The sequence below is a fragment of the Anomaloglossus baeobatrachus genome, chromosome 9 (assembly GCF_048569485.1).
Source record: "Anomaloglossus baeobatrachus isolate aAnoBae1 chromosome 9, aAnoBae1.hap1, whole genome shotgun sequence".
In the NCBI taxonomy this organism is placed as follows: Eukaryota; Metazoa; Chordata; class Amphibia; order Anura; family Aromobatidae; genus Anomaloglossus; species Anomaloglossus baeobatrachus.
The window spans coordinates 204,662,533-204,679,498 of record NC_134361.1 but is presented as its reverse complement, the minus strand read 5'-3'; positions in this window follow the sequence as shown (position 1 = coordinate 204,679,498).

Genomic DNA, 16,966 nt, shown 5'->3' with positions numbered 1-16,966 from the left:
CACAGAGCTAGGGACCCCAATATAGAGATATACCTTGACGAGGTTTTGGGGCTCAGTTACATTGATCAATGCGATTGCTAAATATCTCCTTTTTCCTAATATTCATAGCAGGTATGCAATTCATTATTCACATGTTCAAATTAGCAAGTAGCATTTTTCATTGTATATTCCAATATTTTTCCATATGCTTGAGGCATTATACCATTATCTAAGTTTGATGTGCAGCCTTATTCTTATATATAGTATGTATTTTTGGCTTGCACTCATATATATATATATTAGTGCTCACTTCAGTTATCCTATTCAGTTATATGTAGTTTTTTTTCTGAATGTGAACACAGCTCCGCCCCTTTCGGCCATGTTTTTTCCATCTCCTATATAAGAAAGTCCTTAGTTACCCCTCTCCACCCATAGCAGTTTTTAATTGCAATGAGATGACACACAGTTAGGGTCACAGAGCTAGGGACCCCAATATAGAGATATACCTTGACGAGGTTTTGGGGCTCAGTTACATTGATCAATGCGATTGCTAAATATCTCCTTTTTCCTAATATTCATAGCAGGTATGCAATTCATTATTCACATGTTCAAATTAGCAAGTAGCATTTTTCATTGTATATTCCAATATTTTTCCATATGCTTGAGGCATTATACCATTATCTAAGTTTGATGTGCAGCCTTATTCTTATATATAGTATGTATTTTTGGCTTGCATTCATATATATATATATTAGTGCTCACTTCAGTTATCCTATTCAGTTACTGTGTATGATACATCCTTTTGGTATATACTGATGCAGAACTAAGCAGATTTTCCAGCCAGGCGTCAGGTGGCCAAATCAAACTTTGACTAACTTGTCAGATGATGACAACACAGTGATTTATATTTTCTTGTGGTTTATAGTTTAAGGGGGGAAATGCGCTGTGTATTATGTTAATGGATACCATCTGCCTCATATCCCTCAGATCCATCTCCTATGTAAAATGACAGGTCTGATAGGAACATAATATGATAATTGTGGCATCAATCTGGCATTCACAAGGCCTCATTTCATGTCAACTAATGGTTGGAAGTCTTGATATGACACAACTACCCAGATTTTCTGATTAAAATTCAAAAGATCAGCAATTATAGCGTTCACATTCTGTATAAGAGCTGGAGGCGTAGACATGTATGGAGAAGGACACAATGTACTGGTCTTAAAAAGTCTATATTGGCTGCATCGGGAATATTAATATGTACGCATTAGCCAGAATTGTTGGGAGTCCAGAAACAGCCGAAAACGGCTGCGATACCTTGCTTCCAGAGCCCAAACTTTTGTGTTTGGTAATGGATGCCATATCCCCATCTCAGCTATGAGTGACCCATTAATGTCCCCTGGGTGGTGGTGGTATGATCATTGGGGATGGGAGGCTTACTTGGATAGGTACATTGGGTCCACCAAAGAAATTATGCTGTGGGCCTACCCTTAGGGGTACTTTGCACGCTGCGACATTACTAGCCGATGCTAGCGATGCCGAGCGCGATAGTCCCCGCCCCCGTTGCACATGCGATATCTTGTGATAGCTACGGCAGCTTCACATGCACTTACCTGCCCTGCGACATCGCTCTGGCCGGCGACCCGACTCCTTCCTAAGGGGGCGTGTCGTGCGGCGTCACATCGACGTCACACGGCAGGCGGCCAATAGAAGCGGAGGGGCGGAGATGAGCGGGACGTAAACATCCCGCCCTCCTCCTTCCTTCCGCATAGCCGGTGGAGGCAGGTAAGGAGATGTTCCTCGCTCCTGCGGCTTCATACACAGCGATGTGTGCTGCCGCAGGAGCGAGGAACAACATCGTATCTCCTATTGGTGCGACATTATGAAAATGTCCGACACTACACAGATCACCGATTTTCGGCACTTTTGCGATCGTTTATCGGCGCATCTAGGCTTTACACGTTGCGACATTGTTACCGGCGCCGGATGTGCGCCACTTTCTATTTGACCCCGGCAATATCGCAGTAGCGATGTCGCAACGTGCAAAGTGCCCCTTAGATGTTTTTATTGCAGGCCATAGCATTGGTAAGGAGCACTTACAAATGTGATCAATAAACATCCTCCAAAGATCTGCAGGAATCAATTATCACAAGGAGATTTTTTGCAGATATTGCCCAGTGTCATGGCGGCATCAGGTTTGCGGAAACTACAGATTGCGGCACTCTGCCTGCTAAATTCCCTGAGGTCTGTGATCAGCGCAGGGAAACGCAGGCGTCAACCCACCGACTTAGGCAGGCAAGCAAGCAAGAGTCAATCTCTGCTGGGCTGCTTGTTAGTTTCTTTGATCACATGCTGTGGGGGTGCCAGCCATGTTCAGTCCCTTCCTATATATGCTGACTGGACTATTTCATTAATGCCAGCCATAGTTTATCTATACTGGTCTGGTGAAGTGTGATCCAGACTTACTGGTGGCTGTTGTGCATTATTGCTGTGAGCGGTTGTGGTGTTAACCCGTGATCGTGATATCTTTTTGTTGCTGCCTTCCTGCTCTTGCTTTTCTCCTTTGCCTATTACTGTTTGAGTTTGCAGTGTGTCTGAGTTTTGGTTTTCTCTTGTCTGTCTTAATTTGTGTTACCATCACACTCCTGTCCCTTCCTTCCCTGGGAGGGAGTAACAGAATAATTCTGGTCAGGAGAATAGCTAGGCACGGGACTCGGGCATCTCCACCATTAGCGGTAACCCTGAGGTTAGGGATAGCCTAGGTTGGTACAGTAAAGGAGCCCCCTGTCTCTCACTATCCTGCAGTCACATCGTGACAGCAATCTGCTCCAATCATAGGTTTGTCCACTGATAAAATGCATGGGTGCTGCTCATGGACACCCATCTTACGGTGATAAAGCCACTCACACATGAAGATAATAACACTGATTTTGGTGACAATCGCAGCTTTCATCAGTGGTATCTATTAAAGGGAAAGCGCCATGTTGACTGTATATGCAGCTATCTGTCAATGACTAGTAGGACCGCCCACTGGACTTCTACATACAAACACCAACGATCTCAATGAATAAATTGCAGGTTACGCTGAATCTTTTCAAACAAACCTATATATTGTTCCGCTCAGCGTCTCCTTCCTTACACTATGCGGTCCACAGATCAGACCGAAAGTGTGACGCCCTGGACTATCCAGGTCGTCCCAGGTAGTCACACACATAACATAACACCCCCTTCCCAGTTAGGTAACATCAGTCAAACTTAAAAGCCTTGTCACCACCCTCCAGGTTTGATGTCCACACCAGGGGGGGTGGAGCCAGGCGGTTGGCTCCACCCACCGAGGAGTTCACAGGCCTGGAGGCGGGAACCTAAGTAGTCAAGTTCAAGTTGAAGTAGAGAGTGGTTTCGACAGTGAAGGAGGGAGGTTGTGTCCCGAAGCAGACCTGTGCTCAGGCCTGCCAAAGACCACTCCGGTGGCTGGGTTGGAGCCCAATCACCATTGGCAAGGAGGCAGACGGTGGTGGCCACCTGCAGGAGACCGGGAAGATGACCGGTGGAACCGTAAGAGACCGGGACAGGGTAGTGGCCCAACGGAACCGAACCGGGGAGCCAATTGGATACCGGAGCACCAGGCAGGGTACTCAGACCCCGAACTAAGCTAGAAGCCACCACCATAGTCAAAATAACTGATTGAGGTCTGGACCTCAGGGGTTCATTCCCACCTAAGTCACGATTGAAGGCAACAGCCCAACCATTCCGGATAAGTGCCACCGCCAAGGGCAAGAGATCCAAATGGCCAGCGTCTGCGGGCAAACGGGCTCCTACAACAGGTACACGCCGGGGAGCGGACTACCGGTGCCTAGGCACAGGTGTCAAGATTCACACACAGAGGTGCAGGAGAAAGGCGGACATTACCAACGTAACTTGGGAAAAGCTGCAGCCGGCTGCGGGCCCCGTTCATCACTCCGTTTGGTTTACCGGTGACTCCAGTGTCTTGTGTCAGAGTGAGTACACCAGTGCCATCAGGCACCGCGCCGCGCTGCACCGCAACACTACACCCTGCACCCGGGCCCCGGCCCGCCGGACCCCGGGACTAACATCCCCTACCCACGGAGGGGTCAACACCTAGCTGCACTGCTACACCGCTCCCGCACCGCAGTGGTGGTGTCTACAATCACCACAACCCGTGGGTGGCGTCACAAACTTACATCCCAAACCAAACACCCAAATTCCCACATGTAGCGCCAACTTCCTTGCAGAGCGATGTGACCCCCGGGTCCATGAGAGGCTCGAGCCACCAGCCGCAGTACGAGCACGGATCCGAGTGGCACGGCGGTCGAAGCCGAGCCCGCGGGGCGGTACACAAGTACAAAGTGACAGATTCCCTTTAAGTAGCAAATGAACGGTCAATTCTTAAGGTTGATGTTTTGGAAGCAAAAAAAATGGGAGATCGAAAGGATTTTGATAAATGTCAAACTGGGTCAGAGTACCTTCAAAATGGCCGGTCATGTGGGATGTTCCCAGTATTCAGGGGCTAGAATTTACCAAAAGTGTTTCAAGAAAGAACAGCCTTGTGAAGAGCAAAGGTAAAGTCCCCTGGTCTGAGCCCACAAAATTACTGAAAAAGTTGTCAGAACAGGGGTGAGTAGCTGCAGTAGTTACTGCCCTCCTCCACTACTTCCTTCATGGTATCGATATTCTCTAATGGCGGAATCCACCTTCCACAGGATAATTCTTCCTGTCACTGCAAAAAAATGGACCCAGAATGGTTTGCGGGACATGAGAAAGCATTCACGGTGATGAATTGGCCTTCAAATTCCCAATTTAGGCATCTGTACGATGTGCTGGAAAAGAAGTCCAATCAATCGCAGCCGCACTTCACAACTTACAGGTAGTAATGAGCGGGCACTACCATGCTGAGGTACTTGGTAATCATAACTAGTGATGAGCGGGCACTACCATGCTGAGGTACTTGGTAATCATAACTAGTAATGAGCGGGCACTACCATGCTGAGGTACTTGGTAATCATAACTAGTGATGAGCGGGCACTACCATGCTCAGGTGCTCGGTACTCGTAACTAGTGATGAGCGGGCACTACCATGCTCAGGTTCTCAGTACTCGTAACTAGTGATGAGCGGGCACTACCATGCTCAGGTGCACAGTACTCGTAACTAGTGATGAGCGGGCACTACAATGCTCGGGTGCTCGGTACTCGTAACTAGTGATGAGCGGGCACTACCATGCTCGGGTGCTTAGTACTCGTAACTAGTGATGAGCGGGGACTACAATGCTCGGGTGCTCGGTACTCGTAACTAGTGATGAGCGGGCACTACCATGCTCGGGTGCTCAGTACTCGTAACTAGTGATGAGCGGGCACTACTATGCTCGGGTGCTCAGTACTAGTAACTAGTGATGAGCGGGCACTACCATGCTCGGGTGCTCTGTACTCATAACTAGTGATGAGTGATTGTAGCGCCCCTGAAGCCATCAGGAAGCTACAAGGTTCTGCATCCCCACAAGGATTCAGGGCCTACCCCCTAGGGCCCCGGGAGACCAGTTCTGGTAACACCAAACACTTCAGGTAATCCTGGTTTTCCCCAACAATCCCCCATACAATGGTGCATAGCTAGGGTCGGACCAATGGATGGCCGCCTAGAGGTAGAGCCAATCCAGTCCACTAGTAAACAAGGTGGGAGGGGCAGATCGTGGAGAGTAATAAGTCAGAGGAGGAGAGGAGAAAAGATGGACGTGAGGAGACGTTCTGACTTGGGTTAACGGTGACCTGGTACCCAGGAGAGTAGTTGTCGGTGGAGTACTCCCGGAAATACGCAGCGACGGGGTACAGGACCCTAGGACAGGAAAGAGCTTCAAGCCGACCTGTTAACACCTGCACAGCAAGGGGACCATCAAGGACCTTGCTGACCCTAAGAATCCGAAGACTCAGTAGCAAAGAGAGACCCGGGGACAGGACCAGAGACTCCAACTCCACAGGGTTCACGCTACCGTCAGGAGGACAGAAGTGGACAAACCACAGACCGGGGACCCCCAGTGTTCTATACCACGGGGACCCACTTACCAGAGACAGGTGCAGGGGAAGAAGGTACCAGAGAACCAGACTGGCACTGGGATGAAGGGGACAGGGCACCTGAGCATGGCAGTGGCTGCTTATCACTAGTTACGAGTACCGTGCATCCGAGCATGGTAGTGCCCGCTCATCACTAGTTACCAGTACTGTGCATCCGAGCATGGTAGTGCCCGCTCATCACTAGTTACAAGTACTGAGCACCCGAGCATGGTAGTGCCCGCTCATCACTAGTTACCAGTACCGTGCATCCGAGCATGGTAGTGCCCACTCATCACTAGTTACCAGTACCGTGCATCCGAGCATGGTAGTGCCCGCTCATCACTAGTTACGAGTACTGAGCACCTGAGCATGGTAGTGCTCGCTCATCACTAGTTACAAGTACTGAGCACCTGAGCATGGCAGTGCCTGCTCATCACTAGTTACCAGTACCGTGCACCCAAGCATTGTAGTGCCCACTCATCACTAGTTACGAGTACCGTGCACCCGAGCATGGTAGTGCCCACTCATCACTAGTTACAAGTACTGAGCACCCGAGCATGGTAGTGCCCGCTCATCACTAGTTACGAGTACCGTGCACCCAAGCATGGTAGTGCCCACTTGAAGCGACCGGTGGTAGGGCCGCGGGTGTGTGTGTATGCTCTATTCCAACAAAATCCCCATACTCAGATTTTACCGGTAGTAACATTTCTTTACTATGAAACATATTTATAACACAATCAATCGAACTATCTGCGCACATGTGTATACTGGAGTCCCCGGATCTTCACTCCTTCCGGGTGCACAGCAAGAAAAAAAGAAAAGAGAAAAAAACAACAAAGAAATGACGGCAACTTTCCCTAACTTTCCCTACAATCACGTACCAGTCTATCCCAGAAGAAGATGCCGCTCCCACGTCGCAGGCCTGGAGTCTCACGATGATGGGTCCCGGTGCAGCGCTGAAGGGATGCAGCTCCTCGGTCTTTTCCTTTGATCTTCTCCCGCTGGTAACGGATTCTAGTCAGTCTTTTAGTCCCGGGGCACACCGAGCAGAAGAAGGGAGGTCATGGCCCCTGCACTTGCACTCAGGGGGCAATGCTCTGCAGTCAAGTTATCACAGCCCCTGGATATGCACTCCGGGCGCGATGCTCTGTAGTCCGGTTAGATTCTCAGGGAAAACAAAGTCTCTGAGACCGGGGTTGGCAGAAACCACTTCCACAGGGTGATTCCTCCAAGAATCCGGTGGCAAAAGAGCCCTCTGTTCAGGGAGACCACACGCAGCTCTCTCCTGACTGAACTCCGGGGCTGAATAATCTTCCCGCACTTTTTCTTTCTGGTAAGAACACACAAGCTGCAGCAGGGGATTTCCCACCTCTGTGTTTGTGATTGCACAGTCTGACACTGCCCCCTTGTGGGCAAGTGCTGAAGCAATATTCAAATCCATTTCTACATTAGTGATGCAGTCTGAATTGTTGATCCCATTACATACCCCCCCACTTAAAGGTTGGCAGTCCCTGTCAACTACCGTCGGTTCCCAGGCAGCGATGACTGCAGATGTCACAGGGGTTGGTTGAGAAGTGGGCCATACATACTGGTCCCTGTAAGACCGCCCGGGCGGGATCCCAGCAGTGGTGCGGTCAGTGCGTCTCAAGGGTCGGTTGTTCCCCTCCCCGTCACCGCCACTTCAGTCAGCACTCCGGGGGAAGAACCGGGTTGTGTAGGTGGGTCACCGGTCTCAGAGTCGACGTGATCACTATGCTGGGAAACGTCCGTGACGTCAGTCGTGTTAGCAGCGTCACCCCCTCCGGGTACTGTGGTAGGGGAGTCAGGCTGGGATCGGCAGGGACGCAACATATTTCGGTGCACAGTGCGAATGCTGCGACTGTCTTCACCCTGCACTCGGTATACATGCCCGTTGGGGTAGGGGCGTTCGATTACCCGGTAGACTTCAGTCTCCCACTTGGCTCGAAGTTTCCCTTGTGGCTTCTTGATACGGAGCAGGACTAGCTGTCCCAACTTCAAGGGTTGCTCTTGCACGGGGAGTGGATCAGCATGTATCTGGCCCCGGATTTGTTGGCTCACCAGCCGGTGTACAGTCTCCATCTTCTGTCGGTGAGCATTTAGCCAGGAGGGGTAGTTATGGCAGACATCATCTCCAGGGCGGAATAGGTTCAGGCCATGGACCCCTTTTCCGGGGCGGCCAAAGAGAAGGGTGTGTGGGGTGTAACCAGTCACGGAGTGGACCTGGTTGTTGTAGGCCCATACTAGATCGGGAAGGAATTGTGGCCATTGGTCTTTCTTATCATCGGCCAGGGTGCGGATCAGCTGGAGTAGAGTCCGGTTGAAGCGTTCACATGCACCGTTCCCTTGTGGGTGGTAAGGAGTGGTCCTTGACTTCTGAATCCCATACATCCGATGCAGCTCTTCGATGACTCGGCCTTCGAAACAAGCCCCCTGGTCGGAGTGCAACCTCTCCGGACACCCATAGACGTGGATGAACTGTCGACAGATGGCCCGTGCAGCCGATTCAGCCGTCTGGTCTTTGGTAGCAACAGCGACAGCGAATTTTGTGAAGTAATCCACCATGACTAGGCAGTACTGATAGCCACTGCTCGCCGTCCCAATCAGCAGGTAGTCCACCATCAACAGCTCAAGGGGCCTGGATGTTTTAATTGTCTGGACAGGTGCCCGCTGCTCAGGGGACTTGTGTAGTTCACAGGTGCGACAGGTCTGGCAGACGTCTTCAACCAGCTTGCGGAGCCTCGGACAATAGATGGACTGTTGAATCCATCGAAAGGTCTTATCTATTCCGAAGTGTCCATTCCTTTTGTGGGCTTGGGCCACCATCTCACGGGCCAATTGCTCAGGCACCACAACTTGTGTGCATTCCTCCAGCATGTGCGACAAGAGAACCTTCCGGTATAGCACTCCTTCTCTCAGAATCAGCCGGTCCCACTGACTGAGCAGGGTCAAGGTCCCGGTAGACAGTCGTGCCCGTATATCGGCGGGAGGCTTCTGCTGCCGCTTCACCCATTGTTTGAGTAGAGCCCATTCAGGGTTCTGATCCTGGAGCCTGCACCACTCCTGGGGTGGCAAGGCGACCCCCACTGGAGTTCCAGCTTCGCCCACAACGAACTGGCGGTAATCCATCATCTGTTGGGCGAGCTTTGCAAAGTCAGGCGTCTCGTCCACTTCTAATTCTTCATCCCGGTCTCGGTTGAGTAAGGGGTATGACACTCTAGACAGGCTGTCCGCATTTTGATTCTCGGCTCCAGCCCTATATTTGATCTTGTAATGGAACTTGGAGAGCCGAGCCATCCAACGCTGCTCCATGACTCCGAGCTTCGCATTTTCCAAGTGGGCCAACGGGTTGTTATCGGTCAGGACTAGTACTTCAGCCCCCGTGAGGTATCCCGCAAATTTCTCCGCCATAGCCCACGTTAGGGCCAACAGCTCCAGCCGGAACGAGCTATAATTGGTGGGGTTCTTCTCACCCTCATGTAGGGACCGACTGGCATAGGCTATGACCCGTTCCTTGCCTTCTTGGACCTGTGAAAGTACTGCCCCTAGACCCTGTAGGCTGGCATCGGTGTGTAGTTGGAAGGGCAGGTTGTAGTCCGCATATGCCAGGATGGGGGGAGACGTTAAGGCACCCTTTAGGGCTTGGAAGGACTCTTCCTGGCTGAGTCCCCAGCTGATGGGTCGTCCTCTGGGGCTGTTGGTGGTCCCTCGAAGCAGGTCATGCAAGGGTGCAGCAAGCCGGGCGAAGTTTTTGACGAACCGGCGGTAGTAGCCGGCCAACCCCAGGAAAGCCCTGACCTCCTTGACGTTTGTGGGCTGCGGCCAATCCCGTACGGCGGCTATCTTCTCTGAAGACGGCTGGACACCTTCGGCTGAGATCCGGTTGCCCAGATAATTGATCTCGGGCTGCAGAAGACGGCACTTGTTGGGTTTCAACTTCAGGCCATGTTCTCTCAACCTACTGAACACACGGCCCAGCTGCTGCAGGTGTTCTTCAAATGTGGCCGAATAGACTACAATGTCGTCCAGGTAGATGAGGGTGAAGTCGAAGTTGAAGTCTCCCAAGCAGCGCTCCATCAGCCGCTGGAAAGTCCCCGGCGCGTTGTTCAGACCAAAGGGCATCCGGTCGAACTCGTACAGGCCCATGGGTAGGATGAAAGCAGTCTTCTCTCTATCTTTCTCGTGCATAGGTACCTGCCAATATCCGCTGGCCAGATCCAACGAAGAGAAGTATTTGGCTTTCTTCAGGGCTGTCAGGGATTCTTCGATCCTTGGCAAAGGGTATGAGTCCCGGATGGTGCAAGCATTCAAACGGCGGTAGTCCACACAGAATCTCAGGGACCCGTCCTTCTTCTTGACTAACACCACCGGTGCAGCCCAGGGGCTCTGGCTTTCTCGTACCACTCCAGCGTGTAGCATGGAATTCAGGAGATTTTTCACTTCTTGGTATTGCTGGGGAGGTATTTGGCGGTACCTTTCACGGATAGGAGCAGTGTCACCTGTGGGGATTTCGTGCTTGATACTGGTGGTGCACCCAATGTCGGTGTCATACCGGGCAAAGGACGCCTGATGCTCTTGAAGTAGCTCTTCCACCTGGGACACCTCCCGTTTGGAGTATTGGGATACGTCCAACTGACACTTCTCTCGTAGTTCTCGCCCCGCGTTGGTGTCACCCGCGACAGCGGCCATGGCAGAGACCGTCACTGTCCAATCTCCCTCTGTAGACGGTACAAACTGGAGGGGGCTCATAGGGTTCACCTCTTCGGTTAGAGCGTAGACTCGGGCGAGCTGTGTCCCGGCTTCTAGGTCAACGCTCACGTTAGCCGTGTTGCCCAGCCTGACAGGAATTCTTCCTTTTTTCACTACTGCTAGAGTTCGAGCGACTAGTGGATTCAGCTTCCCTTCCTTCGGGGTGCGCGGCTCGATCAGCACCTCCACGCCTTCAAGCTGTCTCGTGGTGCTAAGGGGTAGTGAGATAACTGTCTCTTTCCCAGCCGGTAAGGTGATCCTAGTATGGCGGGGTATGGTGATCATGGCCAGCGGCAGTTGTTCTTCTGTCATTCGCTGGAGGTTGCAGGTCCGGACCACTTGCTGAAAGGCACGGCGGGTGGCCCTATGTGCGGTCACTTCTTGCCAGTACTTTGGCCCCTTCTTGGTAAACAACACCAGATTGAGGTCTTTCAAGATGTTCATCCCAATAATCATGGGCGTCTCTGATCCAAAGCCTTCCCTGACCACGATTATCCCTCTCTTCCCGAGATCTTGGCCACAGATTTCGGTGTTCATCCAGGCAACTCCCGTCACCGGAATGGGTAGATTATTGGCTGCTTTGATCTTGATGGCGGTATCAGGGTCATAGGCAACCTGCGGCTTTAGACACTCTTTGTAGAACTGCTCGGAGATGGTGGATACCTGAGACCCAGTATCCATTAACCCTTGTACGGCGATCCCTTCCAGTAATACTTCCAGGGTGGGGCTATTTGATGCAAGTTTGTTCCGTGGCTGGCTCTGTTTTCCTACACCCCTCTCTTTGGCGTCCCCTGCTGAGTGAGCCTCTTTGGCAGGGGCGTCTAGTTTAAAGGCGGCCGCTGTTGTGGGACATGACTTGCTGGTTCTGGTAGATCGGACTGTGGATGAACTTGAAAGTTCTGGGGGCAACGGTTGGCTCTATGGCGGGGATCGCCGCATGTCCAGCATCTTCCCATCGGCCGGCTGGGTTGTTGTCTCGCTTGCCGGCCCGCCTGTTGGTCTAGGGTGAGCTGTAACACCTGTTTCTGCAACTCTGCCACCATCTGCTTCAGTTCTTCCGTGTTGCTGTTCGGAGTCCCGATACCAGATATGGACCTACAAGCGGCGGTATATGTCTGTGTCTCCACGACATGTCCCCTTGAACGTTCTATAGCTTCTTGTTTGACCTCAGCGAACGTAAAGGCCGGATTCATCCGGAGTAGATCTTGCAATGAGCGGTTAAGGTACGGGTCTCTCAATCCGGTCACGAACTGATCTCTCAACACCAGGTCACGGGCACCCGTACTAGCTATCTGTTCTTCGTTTCTACAGGCTTGTTCTAGCAGCACTTGAAGGGCATTGGCATATTGAGGAATGTCCTCCGACTCGAGCTGAGTACGCCGGAAGAACATATAGCGCAATGTTCCCGCATAAGTGGTCGGCCCATAGGTATTCTCCAGCACCCGCACCAAGTCATCCAACGTATGCTGGCCCCTAACCGTCTCCAGCCTGACTGTCGTCCACGCTTCCCCCTCTGTTAGCATGGCCATTTCTGCTAAGGTCTTAGGATCAGTGTTATACATTTCCCCCACTATCTTAAGTTGTTCAGTCCATTCAGTTACAGGATAGTTCCGTCCGTCAAACTTTCTCACCTGATTGACAATAGACGGCGGGGGAGCTGTCCGGTTATAAGTTACTACCGGGGTATGATTTTGTTGGTCACACATCCTGCCGACTACGCCACATGAAGCGACCGGTGGTAGGGCCGCGGGTGTGTGTGTATGCTCTATTCCAACAAAATCCCCATACTCAGATTTTACCGGTAGTAACATTTCTTTACTAGGAAACATATTTATAACACAATCAACCGAACTATCTGCGCACATGTGTATACTGGAGTCCCCGGATCTTCACTCCTTCCGGGTACGCAGCAAGAAGAAAGGGGAAAAAAACAACAAAGAAATGGCGGCAACTTTCCCTAACTTTCCCTACAATCACGTACCAGTCTATCCCAGAAGAAGATGCCGCTCCCACGTCGCAGGCCTGGAGTCTCACGATGATGGGTCCCGGTGCAGCGCTGAAGGGATGCAGCTCCTCGGTCTTCTCCTTTGATCTTCTCCCGCTGGTAACGGATTCTAGTCAGTCTTTTAGTCCCGGGGCACGCCGAGCAGAAGAAGGGAGGTCACGGCCCCTGCACTTACACTCTGGTTGCGATGCTCTGCAGTCAAGTTATCACAGCCCCTGGATATGCACTCCGGGCGCGATGCTCTGCAGTCCGGTTAGATTCTCAGGGAAAACAAAGTCCTGCAGACCGGGGTTGGCAGAAACCACTTCCACAGGGTGATTCCTCCACGAATCCGGTGGCAAAAGAGCCCTCTGTTCAGGGAGACCACACGCAGCTCTCTCCTGACTGAACTCCGGGGCTGAATAATCTTCCCGCACTTTTTCTTCCTGGTAAGAACACACAAGCTGCAGCAGGGGATTTCCCACCTCTGTGTTTGTGATTGCACAGTCTGACACTGCCCCCTTGTGGGCAAGTGCTGAAGCAATATTCAAATCCATTTCTACATTAATGATGCAGTCTGAATTGTTGATCCCATTACACACTCATCACTAGTTACGAGTACCGTGCACCCGAGCATGGTAGTGCCCGCTCATCACTAGTTACTAGTACTGAGCACCCGAGCATGGTAGTGTCCGCTCATCACTAGTTACCAGTACTGAGCACCCGAGCATGGTAGTGCCCGCTCATCACTAGTTACTAGTACAGAGCACCCGAGCATGGTAGTGCCCACTCATCACTAGTTACTAGTACAGAGCACCCGAGCATGGTAGTGCCCGCTCATCACTAGTTACCAGTACTGAGCACCCGAGCATGGTAGTTCTCGCTCATTACTAGTTACTAGTACTGAGCACCCGAGCATGGTAGTTCTCGCTCATTACTAGTTACCAGTACTGAGCACCCGAGCATGGTAGTGCCCGCTCATCACTAGTTACTAGTACTGAGCACCCGAGCATGGTAGTGCCCGCTCATCACTAGTTACAAGTACTGAGCACCCGAGCATGGTAGTGCCCGCTCATCACTAGTTACTAGTACTGAGCACCCGAGCATGGTAGTGCCCGCTCATCACTAGTTACCAGTACTGAGCACCCGAGCATGGTAGTGCCCGCTCATCACTAGTTACTAGTACAGAGCACCCGAGCATGGTAGTGCCCGCTCATCACTAGTTACTAGTACTGAGCACCCGAGCATGGTAGTGTCCGCTCATCACTAGTTACCAGTACTGAGCACCCGAGCATGGTAATGTCCGCTCATCACTAGTTACCAGTACTGAGCACCCGAGCATGGTAGTGCCCGCTCATCACTAGTTACTAGTACTGAGCACCCGAGCATGGTAGTGTCCGCTCATCACTAGTTACCAGTACTGAGCACCCGAGCATGGTAGTGCCCGCTCATCACTAGTTACTAGTACTGAGCACCCGAGCATGGTAGTGCCCGCTCATCACTAGTTACTAGTACTGAGCACCCGAGCATGGTAGTGCCCGCTCATCACTAGTTACTAGTACTGAGCACCCGAGCATGGTAGTGCCCGCTCATCACTAGTTACGAGTACTGAGCACCCGAGCATGGTAGTGCCCACTCATCACTAGTTACTAGTACTGAGCACCCGAGCATGGTAGTGCCCGCTCATCACTAGTTACTAGTACTGAGCACCCGAGCATGGTAGTTCTCGCTCATTACTAGTTACCAGTACTGAGCACCCGAGCATGGTAGTGCCCGCTCATCACTAGTTACTAGTACTGAGCACCCGAGCATGGTAGTGCCCGCTCATCACTAGTTACTAGTACTGAGCACCCGAGCATGGTAGTGCCCGCTCATCACTAGTTACTAGTACTGAGCACCCGAGCATGGTAGTGCCCGCTCATCACTAGTTACGAGTACTGAGCACCCGAGCATGGTAGTGCCCACTCATCACTAGTTACTAGTACTGAGCACCCGAGCATGGTAGTGCCCGCTCATCACTAGTTACGAGTACAGAGCACCTGAGCATGTTAGTGCCCGCTCATCACTAGTTACGAGTACAGAGCACCCGAGCATGGTAGTGCCCACTCATCACTAGTTACCAGTACTGAGCACCCGAGCATGGTAGTGCCCGCTCATCACTAGTTACGAGTACAGAGAACCCGAGCATGGTAGTGCTCACTCATCACTAGTTACAAGTACTGAGCACCCGAGCATGGTAGTGCCCGCTCATCACTAGTTACGAGTACTGAGCACCCGAGCATGGTAGTGCCCGCTCATCACTAGTTACGAGTACTGAGCACCCGAGCATGGTAGTGTTCTCCCATCCCGTCTTACAGGACTTAAAAGGTCTCCTGCCAGCAGAGGTGTACCTATACTGGGTAGAGGGTGTTGCAGTCGCAGTAGGCATTTGGTGTCTTTGGAAGGGGGAGCCCAAAAGGTCCCTTTGGCCCATGTGAGAGGACTAATATTAATAAAGACCTGTGATATTTGGGGGTCCTGTTGTAGATTTTGAAATGGTCCTCACATGCTTCAACTTACACCACTTGTGCCAGATCCTACACCATCTCGACACCTTGTGATTTTTATCTCCCACAGATCAGATCAGCAGATTTCCGTCTCCTGCAGATCAGAGCAGCAGATTTCCGTCTCCCGCAAATCAGAGCAGCAGATTTCCGTCTCCCGCAGATCAGAGCAGCAGATTTCCGTCACCCGCAGATCAGAGCAGCAGATTTCTATCTCCCGCAGATCAGAGCAGCAGATTTCTATCTCCCGCAGATCAGAGCAGCAGATTTCTATCTCCCGCAGATCAGAGCAGCAGATTTCTATCTCCCGCAGATCAGAGCAGCAGATTTCTATCTCCCGCAGATCAGAGCAGCAGATTTCCATCACCCGCAGATCAGATCAGCAGATTTCCGTCACCCGCAGATCAGATCAGCAGATTTCCGTCTCCCGCAGATCAGAGCAGCAGATTTCCGTCTCCCGCAGATCAGAGCAGCAGATTTCTGTCTCCGCAGATCAGAGCAGCAGATTTCTGTCTCCCGCAGATCAGAACAGCAGATTTCCGTCTCCCGCAGATCAGAGCAGCAGATTTCTATCTCCCGCAGATCAGAGCAGCAGATTTCCGTCTCCCGCAGATCAGAGCAGCAGATTTCTGTCTCCCGCAGATCAGAGCAACAGATTTCCGTCTCCCGCAGATCAGAGCAGCAGATTTCTATCTCCCGCAGATCAGAGCAGCAGATTTCCGTCTCCCACAGATCAGAGCAGCAGATTTCTATTTCCTGCAGATCAGAGCAGCAGATTTCCGTCTCCCGCAGATCAGAGCAGCAGATTTCCATCTCCCGCAGATCAGAGCAGCAGATTTCCATCTCCCGCAGATCAGAGCAGCAGATTTCCGTCTCCCGCAGATCAGAGCAGCAGATTTCCGTCTCCCGCAGATCAGAGCAGCAGATTTCCGTCTCCCGCAGATCAGAGCAGCAGATTTCCGTCTCCCGCAGATCAGAGCAGCAGATTTCCGTCTCCCGCAGATCAGAGCAGCAGATTTCTGTCTCCCGCAGATCAGAGCAGATTTCCATCTCCCGCAGATCAGAGCAGCAGATTTCTATCTCCCGTAGATCAGAGCAGCAGATTTCCATCTCCCGCAGATCAGAGCAGCAGAATTCCGTCTCCCGCAGATCAGAGCAGCAGATTTCCGTCTCCCGCAGATCAGAGCAGCAGATTTCTATTTCCTGCAGATCAGAGCAGCAGATTTCTGTCTCCTGCAGATCAGAGCAACAGATTTCTGTCTCCCGCAGATCAGAGCAGTAGATTTATGTCTCCCGCAGATCAGAGCAGCAGATTTCCGTCTCCCGCAGATCAGAGCAGCAGATTTCCGTCTCCCGCAGATCAGAGCAGCAGATTTACGTCTCCCGCAGATCAGAGCAGCAGATTTCTGTCTCCCGCAGATCAGAGCAGATTTCCGTCTCCCGCAGATCAGAGCAGCAGATTTCTGTCTCCCGCAGATCAGAGCAGCAGATTTCCGTCTCCCGCAGATCAGAGCAGCAGATTTCTATCTCCTGCAGATCAGAGCAGCAGATTTCCGTCTCCCGCAGATCAGAGCAGCAGATTTCCATCTCCCGCAGATCAGAGCAGCAGATTTCCGTCACCCGCAGATCAGAG